The following is a 27,582-nucleotide window of genomic DNA, read 5'->3' as shown; positions in this document are numbered from 1 at the left end:
ACCTTTTACTTGGCAGAGCAAGTATAGGTAGGTACCAGCTCTTAAATGGCGTGCTTGGGTGGGGCCTGTCTGTCTATAGAAAACCGACACCAACCAGGGGCCTCCAGCTGTCGCAAAACTACAACTCCCAGCATGATGAGAGTTATGGTTTTCCAAGCCAAGGTGCCCCCAGCTGTTGCAAAACTACAACTCCTCAGCATGATGAGAGATGTGGTTTCCAAGCCAATGTGCCCCCAGCTGTTGCAAAACTACAACTCCCCAGCATGATGAGAGATGTGGTTTCAAAGCCAAGGTGCCTCCAGCTGTTGCAAAACTACAACTCCCCAGCATCATGAGATTTGTGGTTTCCAAGCTAAGGTGCCTCCAGCTGTTGCAAAACTACAACTCCCCAGCATGTTGAGAGTTTTGGTTTCCAAGCCAAGATGCCTCCAGCTGTTGCAAAACTACAACTCCCTGCATGATGGGAGTTGTGGTTTCCAAGCCAAGGTGCCTCCAGCTGTTGCAAAACTACAACTCCCAGCATGATGAGAGTTGTGGTTTCCAAGCCAAGGTGCCTCCAGCTGTTGCAAAACCACAACTCCCAGCATGATGAGAGTTGTGGTTTCCAAGCCAATGTGCCCCCAGCTGTTGCAAAACGACAACTCCCAGCATGCGCGGACAGCCTTCGGCTGTCCAGGCATGCTGGGAGTTGTAGTTTTGCAACGGCTGGAGACACCCTGGTTGGGAATCCCTGATATAATTTGTAAGCCAGATCTGTGTATACATTTCTTGAACCAACAGCACTAAGTTGTTAGTAAAGAGGTCCAAGATGTCTGTGCAACCCGGAGGTTGGGATAGCAGTCACAAGACACAATGCATGCTGGGAGTTGTAGTTAAGCAACAGCTGGAGGCACCTTGGCTTGGAGACCACAACTCTCATCATCTCAGTAGTGCTGTATGTTGGGGATCACTTCTAGCTAAGGGTTAATATTTCAGCACCCAGTGAGAGTGACACTATGAGCGCCACCACTCTTACATCAGTAGCCGGAAATGGGATTATAGCCCAACTAATCAGATTGCCCACGGTTATTAGGTGGCAGCCTGTGTCTACAACATGACAGGTTTAATCACCGACACTATGGCTTTAACCCATGCAGCGCTGCTCAAGGTTCTTATAGTTCATACACATGCTGATGTAGCAGAGCCGAAGCTGTAAACTGGATTCTCTGCTTCCTTTACCATGTAGGTTCCTCTGCAATCCTATGTGGGAAAGGGGATAAGTCCTCTCTGCTACCTCTGACCAACTCTGCTCTGCTACATATATATATATATATATATATATATATATATATAAATAATAAAAACATGTAAATTAGCTCACCACACCACCTAGACCCTATATATATATATATATATATATATATATATATATATGTATATATATATTCCGCAGCAGGTCCCTGTATATCTATACGCAGAGCCATCGCAAGAGTCATGCCGACACCAAAATCCACCAAGGGAGTAGAAGCAATATTTCCAATACATTTCTGCGCTAGTTTAACCCTTTCTCCGCCTCTTAAAGTGGAACGCTTCCTCCCCCTTGTACCTCCATTCGTAATGTAGAAATCATGACCTGTGTCATGTTAGAGGTGACTGGCCACACACAGCTGTGGGGGTTGGGGCGGTTGTCCAATGTAGCAGCGGTGAGGTAGTCATTGCGCACCATCGTACGCGTTATTCGTAGTTTTCCACGAGGTTTGAACATAAACAATGCAGCCCAAACAAGTTAGACTGCAAACTCGGCTCTGCTATGTCTGTCCTTACAGCATGTTAAGGCTTCCTCACAGCGAGCGAGTGCCGCATAAGCTATTTATAGTGACAGGAAGGCTGATATTATGATATTGTAGCTAGGCCTCTGTTTACACGCAGGTATTTTGAGCTTTTGTGTTGGTGTTGAGATGTTTTTGGCCTATCTCCTTTTTTTTCTTCTTTTTTTTAGTGACCTACTTTTTAACAACCGGGCACTATGGGCCCAAGTTGTTAATGGATTTCTGAAATCCAGTGGGGGTTTAGGCATCCTAAGATCTTTCCCAAAGTGTCAGGATGTTTAACCCCGTGTATGCCTGATGGCCTCATTTGTCTAAACCATAAGAAGATACGTAAACCGTGAAGTAACATTGGAGACCCACCCTTTGCTGTCTGTTTAGCACATTAACACTAACTTGGGTGAAAAAATGCAAAGTACGTGCGCAGTGTTTGTTGTGCAATGCTATATGGAAGCTGTCGGTATGGGTACGAGGCAGGCTAAATTTAAAGTCCTAAGTCTAGGCGGTTTCTAGAAGTAATTGGCTGGCGCTAGCTGAGTATTTCGGATGCTTGCAGGGGAACTATATGATATCTCTGTCCCACGTTCCAAGCGTCAGTGTCTGGCATCTTAAACGCCCTTCATGCACTTGATCCTATTGCAGCAGGTCTAAGCTGTTTCTGATCCTTTTCCCAAGTACAATCTAATAGACAAACACTGGTACTTTTCCATTGAGGATACGTGCTCCCTGGTTTGTTTGTATCTTGCATGTAGAAGCATTGCATTACATTGCAGTCATAGGTGCATTCCATTGGGTCCTGAGCCATAATAAAGTCTCTAGCCAAAATCTGCCTTTACTGCTTTCCAGCTCCTCGATTAAGAAATACCAGATTGTTAGTCTTGGTTAATCAATAACCGAGGTCTCTAACATACAAGTCACCATCCAAGGGGCAAAGTCTGGACGGCAAACCATACATTCAGCAACCGTACTACAGTGCAGGCCCTGCTCATTCACAAAGTATTCTTTTTCTAATAGGAAATGCAGTTTCTTTACAAAGCATTGTACTGCTTACCAGAAAAGGGAAAGTTGGTCTCATAATGTGCACTAGTAGAATATCACTTTTGGTGTTTAGTATGGGAGCCAAACCAGCTGCATAGACAGTAAGTCTCACACTGCATTTCTATCTAATTTACTGTACAGCAGGGGTCTCAAACTCAGGGCCCGCGGAGCGAATCTTGCGGCCCGGGCACCAGGCAGGTGATTTCTTCAGGCATTTAGCCCTGCTTCAGGCAAGCAGCACTAAATGCCGGTAGACTTCACACACGTCGGCTTACACTGCCACTGTACCTATATCTCCCTGCTGCAGCCTATAATGAGCCTTCCTGGAGGGATGTGTGCATTTGGTGATCGCATCGCCGGGACGCTGACGTCCTGCACGGCGCATGAGGGGTGCATGATGGGGGCATTATATGGGAGGGGCGCATGATGGGGGCATTATATGTGAGGGGCGCATGATGGGGGCATTATATGTGAGGGGCGCATTTTGGGGCATTATATGTGAGGGGCACATGATGGGGGCAATATATGTGAGGGGCGCATGATGGGGGCATTATATGTGAGGGGTGCATGATGAGGGCATTATATGTGAGGGGTGCAATGTGGGGGCATAATATGTGAGGGGCGATTGATGGGGGCATTATATGTGAGGGGAGCATGATGGGGGCATTATATGTGAGGGGTGCATGATGAGGGCATTATATGTGAGGGGCACATGATGAGGGCATTATATGTGAGGGGCACATGATGGGGGCATTATATGTGAGGGGCGATTGATTGGGGCATTATATGTGAGGGGCGATTGATTGGGGCATTATATGAGAGGGGCGCATGTGGCCCAGCCTCACCCAGCCGATACCTCGAGTGGCCTCCAGATAATTTGAGTTTGAGACCCCTGCTGTACCGTATACAGTATTTATTTTACTATATACAAAAATGTGTGCATGGCAAAAATAAAATAAAATACGTTGCAGTCCGTCTTTTTCTATACTGTAAGTCAGTGGGAAATGGATACAGCAGCGTTTATTTTTTAGCATCTGTTAACATATATGTATTTTTCCTTTTAAAGCATATAAAAAGTAAATGTTAAACAGAAACAAAAACGCAAAATGAACTCCGTGTTTACTTTTCTATTTGAAAAAATATAAACAACTGGTTTATGAGCCTCTGAAAAGCATTAGTGAAATTCTCAGCGTCCTCATATTACATCACTTCTGTACTGAACATGATGTCATACAGAAGACATTCATCTAGACTATGTGCAGCATCGGGCACTTTCCCTAAGCACGTCCCAACAGATAATAGTCATTGCATTCTTGTACGTACGCGCTTGTCACTGCTTGGTAACAGTTCTTTTTAATCTGACCTACAGCAGACTAGGTGAAAATATGAATACAGCTGTAATGTAGCTGCGTTACCTCCTTGAGGGCTGTATTATTTGGGCTTCCTAACCTCAGACACTGCAGTGATGCCAAGGTGACAAGTCCTAAACTCCGTTCCGCTACACTTGGAAATGTAGAAAATAATTGTAAAGGGAGAATTGTCATTCTCTGTTTTGCTAATAAATCTAATAAGCCTTATTGTTCACTGGAAGAAACAGAGAAAGGCTTTACATTGAATCAATTGTAATTGTACCATAAAATAATCAGTATAAATAACTCAAATATTATGAGTCTAACTAAACATCCCAGATCACAACTAAAGCTTTTATACAGCCATAGTAATATTATTATTGTAAATAGACTGATATGAAAACAAATACATTAAAAGGCAAGAACATACATAGTTATTGTATCAAAATAATGTATACAAACAGTTGATGGTAGAGCCCTGAAATGACTGTCATATACAGTATTCTAAGTCTAGGTTGTCTCAGAGAACTGCTGCAACTAAAGAGATGGAGGGCAGGCAGTGTGCGGTCACAGATTAACCCCTAATATCTTTTCTTTCAGAAAATTTTAGTCTAAAATGACAGCTAATATATATATATATATATACACACACATATATAAACGTAGAAGTGGAGCAGCACAACCAGAACAAAGGAAATGGGTGTGGGTGCCAGCGGTCCGTTGTCCCAGTTAATGGGCCAAGAATAGACAGCGAATAAAAAAGTAATCCGCAGCACTCCAAAAATAAGGTGCAAAAAGGTGTAGCCGTCAGGCTAATAAATCCATCACCTTTTTGCACCTTATTTTTGGAGTGCTGCGGATTACTTTTTTACTTGCTATATACATATATATATATATATATATATATATATATATATATACACAATTTTTGGTTTCCCTCAATTTACTTGCAATTGCAATTAAATAACTAAAGGGGTACTCTGGGGAACTGATCTTATGAGACACTTATCCCCTATCCATAGGATAATTCTTGGCACATTCTGGACGTGGGCAGGTGTCCACCCACATGGAGGTGGGACATTGCTGAGGCCAGTGATTGGCTGAGTGGGTTGTCATTTGCCCACATCCAGGAAGGCGGGGGCTGGAGCAGGCCCAGCATGGGTAAGTAGACCTGGCCCCATACAGGAGAACGCAAGGGGCCCCAGCAGTCAGACCCCCATGATCAGACTCTTATCCACTATGTAAATAGGGGCTAAATGTCTGGCAAGTTCAGTTCTTCTGTAGTTCCCCTTTAAATTACAATGACAACTGTGTTATTGTAGCATATTGCACCCAAAAGCTTTAGTATTAACCGATTTTTGGCACATATTATATGGACTATGTAACTTGCAAGTAAGTACAGTACACGTACATGTGGTAGAGCAGTTAGAAACAGTTTAATAAAATCGGTCACCTCATTCCCGTTACCCTACCTGAAATTTTAGAGGTCTATTATTTATACATGACTATGAAATGCTATTTGTTAAATTCACAGTTTAGAGTTTTGTTCACACAGTGCAGATGTGTAGCAGATTCACATGTGGAAAACCAACAAAAAGTTCCATACATACGTAACACTCTGCTGGGATCAGCATTTATGGCACTATTTAAAGGGGTATTCCAGGAAAAAAAATGTTATATATCAACTGGCTCCAGAAAGTTAAACAGATTTGTAAAGGACTTCTATAAAAAAAATCTTAATCCTTTCAGTACTTATGAGCTTCTGAAGATAAGGTTATTCTTTTCTGTCTAAGTGCTCTCTGATGACAAGTGTCTCGGGAAACACCCAGTTTAGAAGAGGTTGGCTATGGGGATTTGCTTCTAAACTGGGCGTTTCCCGAGACAGGTGTCATCAGAGAGCACTTAGACAGAAAAGAATAACCTTATCTTCAGAAGCTCATAAGTACTTATTAAGATTAAGATTTTTTTAATAGAAGTCATTTACAAATCTGTTTAACTTTCTGGAGCCAGTTGATATATAAAAAGAAGTTTTTTCCTGGAATACCCCTTTAATGTCAGGGCTTCAATGTGATGACAAATTTCTTTGAAATCTAGTAAATACAGGGACCCCTCAACCTACAATGGCCCCGACATATGATAATTTCAACATGCGATGGCAGCATCAGCATACAATGTTTTTGTATGTCGGGGCCATCGCATAAACGGCTATCCGGCAGCGCTGACTGCTTCAGCTGCCACCAGATAGCCGTTTACGGTGCCCCGTGAGCTCCGGTGATGTCTCTTACCTGTCCTCGGGGGCTCCGGCGCGTCCTCTTCGGGATCCTCTGCATCGTCGGCGCTCTCCATCGACGTCATCCCGTCGCTGCGCACGCTGTCCCGTCATCCAATAGGAGCGGCGTGCGTAGTGACGTGATGGCGGCAACGGAGAGCGCGGTTGCCAGGGAAGCAGAGGCCTTGCTGGAGCATCGGGGACACCTCGGGGGTGCGGCAACAGCGATGGACGGCGACATCCAGGGCAGCGGTGACGAGCGGTGATGGTCCAGAGTGGCGCGGATAGGTAAGTACAACTTTTTCTAACAGTGGTCTACAACCTGCGGACCTCCAGATGTTGCAAAACTACAACACCCAGCATGCCCGGACAGCCAACGGCTGTTGTAGTTTTGCAACATCTGGAGGTCCGCAGGTTGTAGACCACTGTCCTATACTTTACATTGCACGGATCCCTCAACATATGATGGTTTCAACAAACGATGGTCCGTTTGGAACGGATTACCATCATATGTTGAGGGACCACCGTAATTGGTAGTGTCCTGGTGGCTCAGTGGTTATGACTACTGTTCTGCACTTTCAGCTTGATCTACCTATGTTTGTTTAGTTTCCTCCCACAATATAAAACTTATTGATAATCAATAGATTTAATAGGAAAGTGTGAGTGTGTGTGCGCGCACATGTCTGGCTCTGAGATATTGGCATCCTTGATTGTTAAGCATAAAAAAATAATAATCTTCAGAAATAAGTGAACATGTGCCAACTGTGCACTCTTATTTTATTAGCATGCCCAAATACATTCAATAATAACGTTGTCCCACCAACATACAAGCATTTATGTTGAAAAAGAAATAAAGAATAAACACAGAATAGGACATGAACAGGATTAAAGCACCCTGTCCTATAGTTAGTTGCACAACCTCTGGCTACAATGAGTGACAGCCTCTAAACATTTTGCAGCCATCTGTGACCTTTTTGCACCTGCCCACACTTCTTCATTGCAATTCTCTCAAGCTCTTGAATGTTTTCAAGGATCCTTTTCCCAATAGCTCTCTCCAAAGATTTTCAATTGGATTGAGATTGGGACTCAGTTTATAACAGTCCATTTTCCCTTCTTAACAATTTCTTGTGTACTTTTGGATGTGTACTTTGGGTCTTTATCTTGCTGTAGGACCTATTTTGTTAAATACAAGCCTAGTTTTCTTACAATAGGGAGAACATTTCACTCTAAAGCACTCCTAGAATTCTCTGATTTCCTTATTGCTTTAAAGGGGTACTCCGGTGAAAACCTTTTTTCTTTTAAATCAACTGGCTCCGGAAAGTTAAACAGATTTGTAAATTACTTCTATTAAAAAAATCTTAATCCTTCCTGTACTTATTAGCTGCTGAATACTACGGAGGAAATTATTTTCTTTTTGGAATGCTCTCTGATGACATCACAAGCACAGTGCTCTTTGCTGACGTTATTATAATAATAATAATAAGTCTTTATTTATTGTTGTCCTTAGTGGGATTTGAACCCAAGGTCCCAGTACTGCAAGGCAGCAGTGCTAACCACTAAGCCACCATGCTACCCTTAGCATATATCTGCTATGCACGGTTGCTAAAAGGGACAGAGATGTCAGCAGAGAGCACTGTGCTCGTGATGTCATCAGTGTTCCAAAAAAAAAGGAATTTCCTCTGTAGCATTCAGCAGCTAATAAGTACTGGAAGGATTAAGATTTTTTAATAGAAGTAATTTACAAATATGTTTAACTTTCTGGCACCAGTTGATTTAAAAGAAAAAAGGTTTTCACCGGAGTACCCCTTTAACATATTCAAGGTCTCCAGTTCCAGAGGCAGCAAAGCAGCCACACAACATTATGGATCGTCCACCAGGTTTTACTGCGCCCCATGCAATTTTATGTCGGCCCCTCTCCTCAGCTGCCCAGAGATTTCTGAACATACACCGATGGGAGGGGGAAGGCAGAGATGGGCAGGACACAGTTCTGCACCTCCCCCGCCCCATACACAACTCACTCCTCCCTCAGGAGGAGAACATAGACTTTCACAGACCCGCTCCTGGACGGAGATTTTGACAACTGTGAAGATCTCCTTCCAGGAGCGGGGCTGTGAGAATCTACATTCTCCTCCTGAGGGAGGGGTGAGGAGGGAACTGTGTACGGGGGCGAGGGAGGTGCAGAACTGCGTCCTGCCTGTCTCTGCCTTCCCCCTCCCCTTGCTGTATGTTCGGAAATCTCCGAACAGCTGAGGGGAGGGGCCAACATAAAATTGCATAGGGTGCAGTTCTGCACCTCACACTGGTATTCCAACGTCTTTGAGGATAGCCTTGTACCCTTTAAACTGTTTGTGTTTGGTGTTCATAACTTTCTAGTCTGCTCAGACACTATAGAGAATCCAACTGCATCAAAGTTGGTATTAATAGGCTATTGAAAATCGGTGAAAAGGTGGGGACAGGTGAGGCTAACTTCTATAATAACAGGTTAGTCTGATTTTGTCCTTTGTTTCCAATTGAATATAAGTGCCATTTACCCTTTATTAACCCACAATGTTCTTAATTTTGGGGCCGTTATGGAAGTATTAAGAGGGCTCAGAACTTGGGTCTGCTACATACTCAGCAGCACCTGGCTGCTTTCAACACCTTAGGGCCATTGCTAATAGTCGGCATATATTGATCACCACTGTCAGCCATTGATCAATTAGATGCTGCTGTCAAAGTTGACAGTGGTATCTAAATGACGTTTACAAGTGTAATTGTTGATGCAGTGGTCTAGATCTGCTGCCTGCCAGTGCAATCGTTAGCAGTAGACCCATTGTCACGACAGCCTGAGGCCAATGTATCTGCTGGGACTCTGCCTATGGCAGGCTCTATCAATAGAGCAAAAGTCTAATGGATCTATGCAGTACAAATGATTGCTCATACAAGTCCTGTAAGTTTAAAAAATCTTATCCTTCCATTTTCCAAATAAAAACATATATAAATAAAACAATACATAAACATATTTGAAATCACTGTGTGTGAATTTGTCTGAGCTATTCAAATATAATATTACTAATCCTGCGTTGCAGGCAGTGACTAAGTGGTACATCTTCTTTGCATTTTTCTTATATTTTTTATTTTTTTATTCCTACTTCCTCTATGCTGACACTAGGTTCAGGTAATTTATCCTGGAGCTCATAGTAAACCTACTATATTTAAATGTTTCCATCATGTGCTACCTTTTCCTTCATTTTGTTCAAGGTCACCTGTTAAGTTTCTAAGGTAGTTTTGGTCTTATTTATGTCTCAGACCTTTTTTGTCAGCTGTATTTAGACCCCTTAATGTTTTATCAGTATTTTATATATAGGAAGTCTCCAAAACTAAATATGAAACTCCAAATGTCATCTGACTGACATTGACCAGAAGCAATCCTAAAAAATGTATATACCAGTTACAAAAGTAGCTGCCTATAATCTATTATCATCACATGGATAAGAAATCCAACTATGAAAAGGATTAGACTCTTGTGTCATGGTAGGAAGATGGCCTAGATCTTATAATATGCTCTTGTGGCATAATATACAGTATGCATATTATGTATGAGTATAGTAGGACTTCATGCAATTACATGCAGATTAGGTTATTATACTTTGTATATCATTAATGTGACCATCATCTGACTTTAGGAATGAAGCTATACAACCCGCCTAAACTGCAGTCTTCATAAGCCAGTCTGAGTTTTTTTTCTGGTAGCCAGTCAATAAGAACTTTCATAAACATCAATAGGAAAAAAAAACTAACTTTTAGGCATATTGCCTGCATGGCTCTTGGAATTGGTCCAGCCCTGGGCAATGTAGAATGTAGCCAGCAAATAAGAAATGTAGCATTTTTCTAATTTTATTTGTCATTTTTTGTGACTTTTTTGGGAAGGGGGGCATTTAAACTTTTTTTTTTTTTTTTATCAGTTTAGTTTTTGGTGTTTCCAATATAGGAAACTGTCAGTAAGTTTCTGTTGATGGAGCTTTTATTATTTCTGATAGGTGCATTGCATTTGGTGTCCTGAGTTGTGGATGACTTATTAGTTCTGTCGTTTGCAAGTCTGATTGATACATGACATGTTATAGCAAGCATTTGGATATCCATATGTTAAGTAGCTAAACGTATTCTCGTTTCAATAAGCCAAACTGTCCTGGTAGGCATACACCAAGCCGCAAAAAAATTCCTGCAGCATCCAGTCTGCTTGTTAAAAATACTATAACAAAATGAAAAATCGGTAGATTTTGCATATCTTTTCTAAATAGCCAATGTTAATACTTAGCAGAGATTCACCTTAAACTTGGTCTTACATAAAATTAAAATTATTTCTTACATAACAGATGACAAAACACCAACCCCCCCCCCCCCCCCCCAAAAAAAAAGGGCTCCATCACTAGAAGCATAGAGGACAAATTCAGTCATCCAATGAGCAGAATGAAGAAATACATGCCAAGGTTACGATGTTACATATTTCAATGCCTGAAAATAATCCCATCCGATCTGTGCTGATCCATATCAGATTGGCTAATCTTTTGGCCTCACTAATATAGGGTTGTAATACTCTGTATAAATCAGCTAATATGTGGTACATTAATTCAAGTGTTCTGGTCTATTCCAAACAAACAGAACCTGATAAATGATCCTAAGGAGATCACTTAAGAGTACATTTATCTCAATACAGCATTACAAGGCTTGTGCATGATGTCTGTTAGGAAAAAATGGTGTTTGGGTGGTCTCATGTTGCATTATATTTAGTAAAGAAGGAACAATTTTTTAGCAAGAAATTACCTTGTATTTTATATATGAATAATGATCAATTAAAGTGTTCATGTCATTTGAGGTGTCCCTGTCTTTTGACATGTAACAGAGATGTGTCAAAAGATATGATAGTTCTGAGTTTCAGTGCAGAGGTCCAAACTGATTAGGAGAACAAGCAGGGAGAAGTGTGCAGTAGTGTGCTTCACTCCTTGGCTCACAGCAATCTCTGCAGCAAATCTATGGGGCCATCCAGCAAATCAGGAAGAGAAGCACTCTCTTCTCCCCACTCATTCACCTGAGGTTTTAGCGCTCACCCTGACTGATTCAAAACCTTTGACATATTTCTATGACATGTCAAAAGTGTGTTTAAATGGTACAGGTACACTTTAAAGATATCCAACCAAATATGGATTGTTGGTAATGCCTCTGCAAGGCCTTGGGCCATCAAAGTGCTAAATATTATTTCTGTTTGGGCTGTCCTTATTGTTTCACTCCTTGGTGTGAGCATCACAGATAGAGCTTAAAGGGGTACTCTGGCCCTAATACATCTTATCCCCTATCCAAAGGATGGTGGATAATATGTCTGATCGCGGTAGTTCTGCCGCAATCTGTCATTCAGCACCCACCTTTGCGAGCTCTCCGCAGTGCTGGAGGCTCCGAGTGTGCAGCGTGAAGACCACGGGGCCAGAGCCCCCTCCCATAGACTTGCATTGAGGGGGCGTGACGTCACACGGAGTGGTTGTCGCCCTGCACACTCGGAGCCTCCAGCACTGCGGAGAGCTTGCAAAGGTGGGTGCTGAATGACACCCCGCGATCTGACATCTTATTCCCTATCCTTTGGATAGGGGATAAGATGTATTAGCGCCGGAGTACCCCTTTAATAACAGAGAATGGTAAATGTGTATAGCTGGCAACAGAAATTTTTTTTCCATCATAGCATATGTTATGATGTAGAATCTCTTTATTTATATAATAACTATTTTAAAATTTTAAAATATTTTAAAAACTATTATTTGCTTACGGAAGTATTTTTCCAATAAAGAAATTCTGTCAAATAAACAGATTAATCAGATTATCAAATAGTACAGATTATCAGTCTGAATGATATGATGAGCTGTTCAGGCCAAAAACCAAGTATTTTGCTGAATAAAACCCTGACAGGACGAATAATATTATAGGAAACTATACAATACTATATGTTGGAAATGAAGAAAGCAAACTCCAGCTCAGTACAGGTGAATTCGGCTTTATTCACATCAACGAGGCAACAGGTACAGAGAGGAAGTGACGCGTTTCGGCCAGGTGCTGGCCTTAGTCGTACGACTAAGGCCAGCACCTGGCCGAAACGCGTCACTTCCTCTCTGTACCTGTTGCCTCGTTGATGTGAATAAAGCCGAATTCACCTGTACTGAGCTGGAGTTTGCTTTCTTCATTTCCATTGTTCTGGGTGAGGTCCACACCCTCTCCTTGCTTGGGATCCAGACCAGGGATAGAGCCGTAAACTTTCTCTACTTTTTCACAATACTATATGTTATATGACACAAGCACAGCACCCAGCCCAGTTAGTGTACAGTCAAATGTAGGGGGAGTTAACTGATCTTTATTACTACCAAAATGTATTCCAAAGAATAACAAACAGTTAGCTGACTACAGGTCATGGACCCCCTAGGCTTATTATTTAACATTGAAAGCAAAGAATAGCCTAAGCTACAGAAATTGCTGAAAAAGTTAAAGTGTACCTGTGTTGACAAAGTTAAAGTGTACCTGTCGTCATAATGTAGATAATACCATTATATGTATATTTGTAATATACATTGGTTAAAAAATGTGTATATTTTTTTCCCTGCATCTATTGCATGTGTGTCTTTATGAGGAGTCCAAATACAGGAAGTGAGGGTGGACAAGCAGGGCTCTGTGCACTAAGAAAAATCAGGACAGTGTTCCCTGAGGCTCTATAACAAGCTCCTGGTTCATACATCAGGATGATTGACAAGTCAGGAGCCTGCACAGATACCTGCTTGTCCCGCCCTCACTTCCTGCTTTTGGACTCATCATAGAGACACACAGACAATAGCTGCAAGGACAGCATTTTTTCACCCAAAAATCTACACAAGTTTTAACCAATGTATATTACAAATATACATATAATGGTATTATCTACATTATATAAAAAGTTTTGACAACAGGTACACTTTAAGCCTTGTTATGCTGCTCTGCACATGCTGCCCACGTCCACTGTCAAAAGTTTCTACAGTGGGTATAGGGACAGCAGAACTAGACTATTGTCCTGGACCAAATTTGTCTTTTACACTGTATAGCTGGCTGTATATGAAAAGGTGGCTCTAGACTTAGTGAGGCCTTTAGAAGAAACTCAAACATTAGGCCCTCACTGACACTCATAATTAAAAGAGATATGCAACAATAATAAAAATGAACTGTATAGATTGCATATTGTATGCATCGGGGCCTTAGACGGCTGCCTAACTTACCTAATTGGAGAGCTGTCTCACTCACATGGGGGGAAAATGTCACCAGCATGTACTATGGAAGACAGGCATGCTGGCAGAGGCACAGTGATGCTCTGGGCAATATGCTGGGAAATCTTAAGTTCTGGATTTTACTTTGACACATACTACCTAGCTAAACATTGTTTCAGATCAATTACACAACAACAATATTCGCTAAAGGTAGTTCTTAGAGCAGGGTAATGCACCCTGCCACTTTGCAAAATTGTCCAGGAATTGGATGAGGAAATTGAAAACAGTTCAAGGTGTTGACTTCCCCTTCAAAGTAACCAAATCTAAATCAAGCATGTGTGTATATGTACTCATAACCCTCATAATATATCAAAATAATCCTCATAATATATCATTATATGTTAAGGTCTGCTATAAAGATGACATGGGATCAAACCCTCATTATAGCATTTGTCCTAAAAATTTGTTGTTAACCTTTGCTACGTTAAATATATAAATCAAAGCAATTGACTAAGAACTTTTGGAAAAAAAAAAAAAAAGCAGTCTAAAATTTTTGAATAAAACAAAAACCACTGAACATCATTCCAGGTTACATCATTCCGGATAGCAAGTTTATAGATTGGAAGAAATGACTTTACATTGTAATGACTAGTATCAACTTGTTTGTATTTTTGTTAAGAAAGCTATTTACTTTCCAAAAAAAAAAGAAAGTAGCTAAAATTAGCAATCCCAGTGAGCAAAAAGAGCTTGGATTTCCTACTTCTTGATGTTAATCGCAGAGAAACCTGGTTTACTAAATTTACATTTGTATATCTCACTCATAGGATTGAATCACATTTGAGCACCTGCCTGCACAATGGATATTAACACTTCTTATTTCATTTTTTTGTATCCTGCATATTATAATTGAGGTTACTTTTTAATGTAAGCAGCTGCTTTAAAAAAAAAAAAATCATAATAATAATGTAAGCAGCTACTAAGAAAAAAAAAAAATATATATATATATAAAAAATAAAAGATTTCCTGCTATATATTACAGTACATTTGAGTACATTCAAGTACATTGTAAAGTACATCGAGTACAGTTTCTCCTGGAATTTTAAAAACGCCAAGAAGTTAGAAAGCTGCACGAGGCTCTTGGAACATTTCCACCAGCATGCTCAATGTTCAACTATGCATAGCAGATTTTGACTTTGTTTATTATTGGGCCCCTATTGGTGGAAAATTGTTGCTTACTTTAACAATCCTCATCTGATGTTCATAAAAGTTTATGCAGAATTTAAGTGTTTCTTTACCATACAAGGATTTGGCCCTGTCTATAGTTGTAAAGGAGACAAAGCTACTGTATTTTCATGGTAGTGGGTCAGGTTCATGGGCCCAATACACAATGTCAGAATGAATTCTTAATCACCAATTGCACTGGTGAGTTCTATGTTTTCTTTCTTTAAATCATTTTAGACCATGCTGGAGTGTTTTGCGGTTACAATACATATGGGTTTGCTTATTTTAAAATTAGATACCATCAATGTGAAAAAGGAGAAATCATTTTAGGAATTTTCTAGAACTTTAAGCTTTTTTTTTTTATTCTTTTTTTTTTTGCATTAGAAAGTTTGTTATCATCACAACAAAAATCTTTGACCAAGATGCTGCAGTCCCAATTTCTATTCACAAATTCAGTATTTTTCCTATTTCAAGAACAGATAATAATCCATAAGCAGTAGTGTAAACATGTTATTTACTCTGTTTTTGAATCATCACCTTTTAATTTTATTTTATAGTATAGTAAAAAGAATTGACAGCATCAGAAAAAAGAATATTTGGCTCCAAGGCCTTAAATTTGGGTTTTAAACTACATAGTAGTCTCAGTAGTATCATAAATTCCAGAGACAGATACGCTTCTCTGCAATATATATATATATATATATATATATATATATATATATATATATGTATATATAATATTATTATTTCTTTTATTTTATTTTATTTTTTTTATTTAGTCTTAATGCTTTTACCCTGTTCCCCATTTTTGTGGATTTCATGGAACTATGAAAAATTATAATTTTTTGCTTGTTTCATTTTGTATTTAATTTTATCTTTTCCTAAAAGTAATATCTAAAAAACTTGGTTTTCAGGTCAATTTTTTCCCTCAGTAAACGATAAAAGGGGGGCATACACAAATGCTCACAAAGCTCAGCTAAGTCTGAGCTTGTGTAGTTTAGAGACTTTTTGGTGATTTTGTGCCTTTATTTGTGCCTTTTCACATAAAGTCTCAGTTGATAAATTGCACCTCAGGCAATTTTTTTTCTTTTTGGTTTACACTTTTTGCCAAATGTGATACAAATCTACACACGAAAACAGCTCTAAAGACAGTGATAAATGCCACCCATAGTTCATACTTCCAATGACTGATGTATTTCTTTGGTTTTCACTGTAAGCACAAGCTTCCACTCACTGACTGCCTATAACAACCAGGTAATGTTTATTATTAACTGGCTATTTTCAGCTTACATATTTTATTTTTTATTTTTTTTATGCTGACTATATAATATAAACTATCAGCAAAATTCCGATTTAATGAATTTTGCTGAACCAGGTAAATTAGAGTTCATAATTAGAAACCTTCTCCAAACACTGGTTGTGAATCCATTAAGGTTTTTCATTTATTTAAAAACATTGTTATTGCAAAAATAGGTGAGTAGCCAGAAATCCTCTGTCTTCTGAAAGCAGAAGGCTGAATGGTCTTAATTTATTTTCAGCAACTTGTATTAAAGAATATTTTTTTCCTTTTCTTATTTTTCTCCTTTAAGTATACAGGATTTTGCATCCAGGGTGAAGCAGTATTTTCACAATTAACACAATGATTGCATCTTAATTTGTATAAGGGACTTTTATTTGATTTGGGCTTCATATATCCATGTGTTGCTAATTAGCTATTGTGACTTTAATAAATAAAACTGATTTAAATGCACAGTTGCCATACTATTTTCATTTTATTTTTCATAAAGGCCTTGATGTTAAAGGAAAACTGTCACTAACTGCCCCCCCCACACTGACCAGAGGCACTGGCTGGTAGTGCGGGGGACGCTGATCAATATGATGCCTACCATAGCCGGATCCATCTAGCCGTTCGCCCATTATCTTCATTTTTCAAGATATGCAAATCATGTTCTAACTGGCTCGGGCGGGGTTACTGCCTTCATCTGACACTGTGACGTCAGCGCCGCTCATCTGCAGCACTGCCCGGCTTATGCAAATTCATGCCCTCACTCCGCATCTCCCTCTCCTCCCCACTCTGTATGTGATTCCACTGCGTATGTGCCGGCTTACTGCACCTTTACTTATTACACCCTTTCTGCAGCTCTGCTCCGCTGTAATGAAGCTGCACTGAAGCCGCTTCCGGGTGTACACAGTAAGTCGGCACATGCGCAGTGGAGTCAAATACAGAGCGGGGAGAGGAGGGAGATGCGGAGGGAGGGCATGAATATGCATAAGCCGGGCAGTGCTGCGGACAAGCGGCACTGACGTCACAGTGCCATATGAAGGTTTTCCTTTAAACAACAGTATTATTAACCCAGTAGTGGCAGATCTATTTTCCTTACCTAACCATTTCTTTTTATTATAAAAACGTCACTCACCTGGAATCATCTCTAAAAACTGTAATCAATGTTAAAAAAGCAATTTTTAAGTAATAAGTTAAATATTTTTCTGTTTGCATATTTTTGTATGTCGTGGGTTACTTTTGTAAAAGTAGTCCTTTAGCTTTGGATATTTAAATAGAAAATAAAACTTACCTTAACAAATATAACATAGGCCATACTAAGTATGATGCATTTATGGGCCTGACAAACGGCTCCAATTGGTCTATTATATTGCTCCTATTTTCCTGCATTCTCTTTGAGATTAAATGGGCTTGCCCGGGAGCAATGCTTTCTTCCCACATTATTAAAGACATGCTAAAATAATAAATGGCCTCCCGACAAAATTGGTCCTTGTATATGTGTGTATTAGAGGAGCTGTAAGGTCATGGGGACAGGGACTTATGTGGGGGAATATAATCTGTATATAGCCCTGCTGAATATATTTTCCTTTATAAAAGCAAGAGGAATAAAAAGTATATTGTTAAGGCTAAAACATATCATACAATTATACAAAAGAGCCTGTGTACATGTAATATGTCCATTGTCTTTTTGAAAAATATTTCTGTAAAAGTAATCTTTGAAGGGGTTGTCTGATGGCATTTTTTTAACCCCTTAAGGACCAAGCTCATTTTTACCTTAAGGACCAGACAATTTTATTTTAGCGTTTTCGTTTTTTCCTCCTCGCCTTCTAAAATCCATAACTCTTTTATATTACCATCCACAATGGTAATTGAGGGCTTGTTTTTTGCGTTACCAATTGTACTTTGTAATGACACTTCTCATTTTACCATAAAATGTACGGTGAACCCCCAAATTTTTTTTTTTTGTGAGGAAATTTAAATGAAGACCACAATCTAGCACATTTGGGAGGATTTTGTTTTCACGCTATACACTTTATGGTGAAAATTACATCTTTTCTTTATTCTGTGGGTCAACATGGTTATAGTGATATCCATCTTTACATACTTTTCTATTATTGTACTACCTTTGTACTACCTAAACTTTTGTTTACAAAATCAGTATGTTTAAAGGGGTACTCCACTGGAAAACTTTTTTTTTTTTTTTTTTTTATCAACTGGTGCCAGAAAGTTTAACAGATTTGTAAATTACTTCTATAAAAAAAACATTTGTTTGTATGCTCAATATGCATGGACTGCTGCTTTGCTATATAACTGACCGTTCCTCTCTGTTTGAATTGCATTTGAAGAATGAATCAATTTATAAATGGCTGATTCCAAAGTCCTGGTCTCAATTAAAGGAGATGATTCCTGGCCAACAATAATGAGACATTCATATTGATAACCTATTGAATGCGGATGACATAAACGTGTGCATGTATCTATTTAAGTCGTTTTTTTTTTTTTATATTTGCAGCAGTGATAATAATTACAGATTAGGTATTTATTACATTTAACAATATCAGAGATATGACACTATGCAACTGATTCTCGGCACAAAATGGAACCCACTAAGCATGCAACAAGAAGTTGATTTTTTCTTCATGGGAGCTGAATGGAAACATATTCAAGGATGTGATGCCGTGCTGGAACTATGAAATCGAAAGCTCTGCAACCGTATTTTAAAATTATCCAGATAAAAACAAATCATTTTATATCAGTTGTTTGATTCTTTTTTTTTTTTTTTCTTTTTTAAAGCTTTTTTTTATGTCTTTGAAATTGATGTCTTTGCCAGAGCCACATGTACTATGATATTTAGCAGTATATAATTTTATATAAATATGTGAAAGCAATTTATTCAAATATCAAATAACACATTGCCTGGTAATAAAAAAATAATTGGATGCTATTCTCCATATTCTTCTATTATGGTTAAATTCTTAATTGTTATTCATAGCAATATACTGTACTAACAGCTTCAATATTACAGCAAAAATGAAACATCTGTTACAGACAAAATATATATATATATATATATATATATATATATTCGTACAGTATAAACAGATACAAAAAAATATGCACTATAAATGGACAATTGGACTTGGTGTAAAGGCAGATATGGTGATAAGCAGTAAAGGGTTAATGAGCTTAGTTTTAAGCCAAAGCCCACAGGAATGCCAAAGGGAATATTATTTAATCAAAAGTGCAAATAAACTTTGCATGATCAGGGTTGTAAAACAGCAAGAGAAATAAAAGGAGAGCTCTGTTATACTCTGAAGATCCATACCCAATGAGCTACTGTGAAGTTTTCTAAAATAATCGAGGCATCTCCCTTCTTCTACATAGGGGGGGCAGATTGCTTATTGTTTCATATTAACACTAGAGATAACAACCCTCTTAAGCTATGAAACCGTTTAAAGCAAACAAAATGTGTGTAATCCTTAAACCCAAATGTCAACTAGTCCATTTGCCTTGGTCAATCTGTGTACCACATAATCATTTGCACATTAAAAATAATATACATGCTGGCAAGAACATATTTAGTTGCTCCTGTAAATACATAGAATTGTATTTCAATGTTTGCACCAAGCATGCAGGTGAGAACCCAACCCTATAAGTGTGATACTCAATTTCAGTGGCCAAACTTGATAAGACAACTCACTAACAGGACAGTGGTTGACAGGTCAGTGTTGGAATGGCGCCCATAATGTGGTTTACTTCTAGCAAACCCTCCATGATGCTATTTTTGGACAGTAATATGTGAGGATTAGGATCATTCTTGGTATCGATGGAGGGATAGCTGATTTAATATTTAATGCTATTATGTTCAATTATTTCTTGTTTAATATCATTATTAATTATTATTATTATTATTATTAATACCACATTTACCTCTTATTGGTCTTATTTGTTGGGATATCTGCATCTTATTGGGGAGCAGGTGCTGTCACAATTAGTTCACATTTAGTACGGGAGATTTTTAATTGTTTCTAAGCCCTAATAGGGGTTTAAGAACGTACCCCTACAGGATATTGGATATATGGGATCGGCAAGCACTCCATGAATTATCTATGAGAGAGCTGGAGATACCTGAGTACACTTGCGTATTTTTGGCACTCCTATAGACAGTGCATAAAGCACGTGCTAACCAGACCCCCTGTACTCAGGCACTTTGGATAGGGGATAAGTATGTAAAGGCTGAAGTGCCCTTTTAAGAATGCAGTCAATTTTGGCATTAAAGGTTACCTCTCGTTCAATGCAGCAGCAGGATACAAACCCAAACTCTGTACTCTACTGCTAAAGCGAGTGGTTAACCCCTTAACTACCAAGGACGTAAATGTACGTCCTGGTGCAGAGGTACTTTGCGAACTAGAACCTACATTTATGTCCTGTACATAACCGCGAGCATCGGAACGGTGCTTGCTTCATGCACTGCAGGTCCTGGCTGCAATAAGCAGCCAGGGACCCACCAGTAATGGCAGACCTCAACAATCACGGTGATGTCCACTATTAATCCCTCAGATGCCGTGATTAACACAGATCATGGCATCTGCAGCAATGCGCGTGCTCAACTAGATGATCGGATCGCCCTCAGCACTGCTGCGGGGATCCCATCATCTAAAATATTGGGCGGAGGTCCCCTCACCTGCCTGTGTCCGTCTCCTAGGGTCTTGCCAGAGCAGAAGATCGCCAATAACACTGATCAGTGCTTGGCCTATGCATAGCACTGAACAGTATTAGCAATCAGATGATTACTATAGATAGTCCCCTATGGGAAAATGAAAAGTGTAAAAAAAAAAAATGTAAAGGGAAAAAATTAGAAAAATTCCTTCCCTCAATAAAAATCATCCCTTTTTCCCATTTTACCCCCAAAAAGCATAAAAAAATGTGGTATCCCCGCGTGCGTAAATGTTCGATCTATCAAATAATAGTGTTAATTATCCCATATAGTGAACGGCGCAAATGTAAAAAGAAAAAAAAAAAAGAAAACATTGCTGCTTTTTTTGTCACATTTTATATAAAAGTTTTATATATGAAAATGTGGTATTGATAAAAAGTACAGATCACAGTGCAGAAAATGAGCCCTCATACAGCAGCGTATACAGAAAAATTAAAAAAGTTATAGGTGGTCAAAATAGGGCGATTTTAAACATACATTTTTTGTAAAATAAAGTTTCATATTTTTTAAAAGCAGTACAATAATAGAAAAGTATGTAAAGATGGGTATCATTTTAATTGTATAGACCCATAGAATAAAGAAAACATGTCACTACATAAAGTGTACAGTGTGAAAACGAATCCCTCCAAAATTTGCAACATTGTGGTTTTCATTTAAATTTCTTCAAAAAAATATATTTTTGGGGGGTTTGCCGTACATTTTATGGTAAAATGAGAGGTGTTATTACAAAGTACAATTGGTTATGCAAAAAACAAGCCCTGATATGGGACTGTGAATGGAAATATAAAAGAGGATGAAAAAAAAGAAAACGCAAAAATAAAATAGGCCTGGTCCTTAAAGGGGTTATCCACCATAAGGTGATTTTAGTACATACCTGCCAGAACTGGGCATTTCCTGTTGTATTTTGTTCTCTAAACTACACATCCCACAGTTCCATGCTTGAAAGTTTGAGGTCACTTTGCTTCCTCCCACACATCAGCCACCACACCCATTGAAACACAGTGTTTTCTAACCAGGGGGCCTAACCAGGGAACCTAGAGCTGTTGCAAAGTTGAAGCAGGATAGGCTCCCTCTGATCACCTGACTAGTGATGTCAGGTCTCACTGCACTGCAACCTGGGAAATCCCGAGACATGAGTAATTTTGTATGCTGTTAAAAATAAATATTGGGGCGATAATCACAGAAGAATTGTGAGAAAACCGTCACACACAGGTACAGACACTATATTATGAACTACACTAACTTTACAGCCCCGGTAGCATAGTCAAATAAAAAAAGATCCTGCAATACTCCTTTACGGTCAAAATGGGCTTGGTCCTTAAGGGGTTAATGGAATTGCTATTGACTTGCAAAGCAATGCATTTGCAATGCCAGTCTATGGGGCGTCCGACAGTTTGTATCATGCCGGCAGGCACTCTATCGTATTTACTTAGTGCTTCCCACCTTGTATAATATAGCATCACTTCTAGCAAAGGTGCATCATGGGGGGCATCGAAGTACTGTGTTGTTTTTATTAGTATATATTGCTTAGTATTGATTTAACTATTAAATATCCAGTATGAGAGAATTTGACACATTTTGTATCCACGTTTAAAACGCTATAAAAGCAGAAATGAACTGTGTTCACATAGCACATAAATAATCATTCATATTCATCAAACATTTTAATCCACATTACATTTAATATTCTTTCTTTAAGTGTGTTTACCACGAAATTAATCTCACACTGTTTTGTTTTTGTTGTTCCTTACCATTGGACACCCTGACTACCTCATTAGTCATTCTCTGCACTCTTTGAGCTGTCAAGTTGGAACAGTTTAATTTGCTTTTACTGGAATCGAGCCTGGAACTCAGAAACGCTTGTGGTAGTTCCTCTACTTATAAAATACATGTTCACTTGTACAGGGTGTAAATATTTCCCTTAATCACTTATTCAAGTGACAGAGAATATGCCATTTGTGAATTTAATATGCTAAAAAATGAATGAAACAAAAAATACAGATTCACTCTGTGCGGAGTCAAGCACAAGGACAGGACAGTGCCTAAAGAGAAAGTAGATCCTGCTTTCATCTGGCCATAGTATTTTTTTTTATAAACTAGATATAAATTCTTTTGTTATGATTGTGATGAAAGAAATTAAATAAAAACCTACCTACCTTTGTATACCGTATATACTCGAGTATAAGCCAGGTTTTTCAGCACGATTTTTCGTGCTGAAAACGTCCCCCTAGGCTTATACTCGAGTGAACTCTCCGTCTGTCAATCCTTCCAGTGGTCTTCAACCTGCGTACCTCGTGATGGTGCAAAACTACAACTCCCAGCATGCCCGGATAGCCATCGGCTGTCCGGGCATGCTGGGAGTTGTAGTTTTGAAACATCTCTAGGTCCGCAGGTTGAAGACCACTGTCGGGCCTTCATCTTCATCCAGACCCCCCCCCCTTTAGTTTTCTACTCACCTACCCTCAGTGGGAAGGAAGGGTGAGCTGTTCCGGGCCATCTATGCTGCAGGGACCGTCCGGTGGGGAGGGTTAGTCGTTCCTGGCTGTCCATCTTCACTGGAAGGCCCTCTTCTCCGCTCCAGGCCAGCCCCGGACTAGTGACGTTGCCTTGACGACGAAGCACATGGACGTTCATGCGCAGGGACGTCCCTGTGCGTCATCGTCAAGGCAACGCCACTAGTCCAGGGCTGGCCCAGAGCGGAGAAGAGGGCCTCCCGGTGAAAATGGACAGCCTGGAACGAGTAACCCTCCCCACCGGACGGTCCCTGCAGCATAGATGGCCCAGACCACCTCACCCTTCCTTCCCACCGAGGGGAGGTGAGTAGAAAACTAAAGGGGGGGTCTGGATGATGACGAAGGCCCGATGGCTGTCCGGGCATGCTGGAAGTTGTAGTTTTGCAACATCTGGAGGTCCGCAGGTTGAAGACCACTGATTGAAGGGATTGACAGGCGGTGATGATGAGGGGGGGGGGGGGCATGATGACGAGGGGGATGATGACAGGGTGATGATGACGGGGTCTGGATGATGACAGGGTGATGATGACTGGGGTCTGGATGATGACAGGGTGATAATGACGGGGGTGTTAATGACGGGGGTCTGGATGATGACAGGGGGGGATCATTACAGGGGATGATGTATTTCCCACCCTAGGCTTATAGTCGAGTCAATAACTTTTCCTGGGTTTTTGGGGTGAAATTAGGGGCCGCGGCTTATATTCGGGTCGGCTTATCCTCGAGTATATACAGTATATGTCGAAGTGAGAAAAATCATGGGACATTGATAGAGGACAAGGTTGATACTGCATGGTGATGTCTTTTGGCATGTGAGTGCAGTTTTTTTGCATTGATTTTCTTATGGCCTATAGTCTTTATTATTTCTTTGCATCTGTTTTTAAAGTTGCAACAGAAGGCCACTGTACCATTTTTTAGGAAGTGACACAACCCAAATGTAAGGTTGTTCTCTGGGCTTAACTGATAAAGGAATATCCAATACCTTACTCATAACATTAAAGGGGTACTCCAGTGGAAAAATTTTTTTTTAAATCAACTGGTGCCAGAAAGTTAAACAAATTTGTAAATTACTTCTATTAAAAAATCTTAATTTTTCCAGTACTTTTCAGCTGCTGTATGTTGCAGAGGAAGTTGAGTTGTTGTTTTCTGTCTGGTTTAAATCATTTTTATTGGATTTTTTTTGAGAAATTTACAACAAAGGAAAGATTGGCCAAAGAAAACAATGTGGCCAAGGAACAATACATAACAAATATAACACAGTTATATCAATATTACTAAAGCAATCAGCTGTATGTAGAAATATTAATTTGCAGAATCGTGTCTTTGGATGTTGCGGATATTATAGACATGTCCGGTAGATCATTATAGGTCACCTTGAAAAGTAAAAACTTCACATAAGCACTGCAGTTTTAAAGTATTTTATAGTCATACCTATAACTCTGCAGTGAAGAATAGGATTTTTCACGACTAGATCCCGTAGTCCTCCCCTCTCTCGTCACAGGAAGACTTACCGGAATATGTGCAAAGTGTGACACCCAGTAATCATAAGTAGTAATGGGTAGGTCTGAGCACAGAGTTCTCTGCTGACACCTCTGTCCATCTCAGGAACCGTACAGAGCAGGAGAGGTTTCCTATGGGGATTTGCTCCTGCTCTGGACAGTTCCCGATAAGGACAGAGGTGTCAGCAGAGAGCACTGTAGTCAGACTGAAAGGAACAACTCAACTGCCTCTGGAACATACAGTAGCTGATAAGTACTGTAAGGGTTAAATTATATATTTTTTTATATAGAAATAATTTACAAATCTGTTTAACTTTCTGATTTGGACATTTTTTCCCCCACCGAGTACCCCATGAAATAGGTCTTCCCATCTTACAAAGTTAAAGCATTTTGCTAAGATATGCCCTTATATTGCTAGGATATGACCCCTGGGACACCCACTGATCTTAAGAATTAAAGAACTGGTGTAGCACTCCCCCCTTGACTTTTTCCCTGCACAATGGCTCCCATCTAATTATTGTAGCTTCCTTAGTGTCAGAATCAGCGGTGGTCCCAGAGGTTGAACTCCGCCGAACACTTTTGTAAGATGCGAATAACACTTTAGTATCTGTCACATGTGTTTTGATTTAAATCAATGTGTGCTCATAATTATTTTTTATTCAGTTTCCTGTTGAGACACTTTCTAAAATACTGTATTTTTATTCGATACTATAAGTCCAAGCAGGTACCTCATCTATAAATGAATCTAGGTGGCGGAGCTTGTAGACTTGGTCATTCACAACTTTTTGCCAATCATATGCACTATTGCTCAGCGGGTAAGATGACTGGCCAGTCTCTTATCACCAGGGCCTTATGGGGCAGAATCCCAAATAAATATCCTTGAGCAAACTTTTAAATAACATTTAATAGCATATAACAAAATGTAGATTATTTAACCCCTTAAGGACGCAGAACGTAAATGTACGTCCTGGTGCGGTGGTACTTAACGCACCAGGACGTACATTTACGTCCTAAGCATAACCGCGGGCATTGGAGCGATGCCCGTGTCATGCGCGGCTGATCCCGGCTGCTGATCGCAGCCAGGGACCTGCCGGCAATGGCCGATGCCCGCGATCTCGCGGGCGTCCGCCATTAACCCCTCAGGTGCCAGGATCAATACAGATCCCGGCATCTGCGGCAGTGCGCGATTTGAATGAATGATCGGATCGCCCGCAGTGCTGTTGCGGGGATCCGATCATTCAGAACGCCGCACGGAGGTCCCCTCACCTTCCTCCGTCCTGCTGTGATCGAGCAGACCAGAACAGAAGATCGCCGATAACACTGATCTGTTCTATGTCCTATACATAGAACAGATCAGTATTAGCAATCATGGTATTGCTATGAATAGTCCCCTATGGGGACTATTCAAGTGTAAAAAAAATGTAAAAGTAAAAGTAAAAAAAAAGTGAAAAATTCCCTCCCCCAATAAAAAAGTAAAACGTCAGTTTTTTCCTATTTCCCCAAAAAGCGTAAAAAAATAAATTTTATAGACAAATTTGGTATCGCCGCGTGCGTAAATGTCCAAACTATTAAAATAAAATGTTAATGATCCCGTACGGTGAACGGCGTGAACGAAAAAAAAAATATTAAAAGTTTTTTATATGCAAATGTGGTATAAAAAAAATACAGATCATGGCGCAAAAAATGAGCCCCCATACCGCCGCTTATACGGAAAAATAAAAAAGTTAGAGGTCATCAAAATAAAGGGATTATAAACGTACTAATTTGGTTAAAAAGTTTGTGATTTTTTTAAGCACAACAAGAATAGAAAAGTACCGTATATACTCGAGTATAAGCCGAGTTTTTCAGCACGATTTTTCGTGCTGAAAACACCCCCCTCGGCTTATACTCGAGTGAACTCTCCACCCGCAGTGGTCTTCAACCTGCGGACCTCCATAGGTTTCAAAACTACAACTCCCAGCAAGTCCGGGCAGCCATCGGCTGTCCGGGCTTGCTGGGAGTTGTAGTTTTGAAACCTCCGGAGGTCCGCAGGTTGAAGACCACTGCGGCCTTCGACATCATCCAGCCCCCTCTCACCCCCCTTTAGTTCTGTACAGTACTCACCTCCGCTCGGCGCTGGTCCGGTCCTGCAGGGCTGTCCGGTGAGGAGGTGGTCCGGTGGGATAGTGGTTCCGGGCTGCTATCTTCACCGGGGAGGCCTCTTCTAAGCGCTTCGGGCCCGGCCTCAGAATAGTCACTTTGCCTTGACAACGACGCAGAGGTGCGTTCATTGCCAACGTACTTCTGCGTCGTTGTCAAGGCAACGCCTCTATTCCGGGCCGGAAGCGCGGAGAAGAGGCGCTCCCGGTGAAGATAGCAGCCCGGAACCACTATCCCACCGGACCACCTCCTCACCGGACAGCCCTGCAGGACCGGACCAGCGCCGAGCGGAGGTGAGTACTCAGAACTAAAGGGGGTGAGAGGGGGCTGGATGATGTTGAAGGCCGCAGTGGTCTTCAGCCTGCGGACCTCCGGAGGTTTCAAAACTACAACTCCCAGCAAGCCCGGACAGCCGATGGCTGCCCGGGCTTGCTGGGAGTTGTAGTTTTGAAACCTCTGGAGGTCCGCAGGTTGAAGACCACTGAGGGCGGATGATGAGAAGA

At 40.3% G+C, this 27,582-nt stretch overlaps 1 protein-coding gene across 1 annotated transcript in view; it reads right to left on the bottom strand.

The window, feature by feature from the left end:
* Window positions 1-23,408, bottom strand: part of BCL6 (BCL6 transcription repressor) — a 43,914-nt gene extending 20,506 nt beyond the window's left edge. The window contains exon 1 of the mRNA XM_056565464.1: window positions 23,388-23,408. The gene's annotated coding sequence lies outside the window, so the exon portion shown is untranslated. The remainder of the gene's footprint in view (window positions 1-23,387) is intronic.
* Window positions 23,409-27,582: the final 4,174 nt, after the last annotated feature.

Source organism: Hyla sarda, chromosome 3 (assembly GCF_029499605.1).
Source record: "Hyla sarda isolate aHylSar1 chromosome 3, aHylSar1.hap1, whole genome shotgun sequence".
Lineage (NCBI taxonomy): Eukaryota > Metazoa > Chordata > Amphibia > Anura > Hylidae > Hyla > Hyla sarda.
The sequence above is the reverse complement of the archived record's forward strand: the minus strand, read 5'-3'. Positions and strand labels throughout refer to the sequence as shown.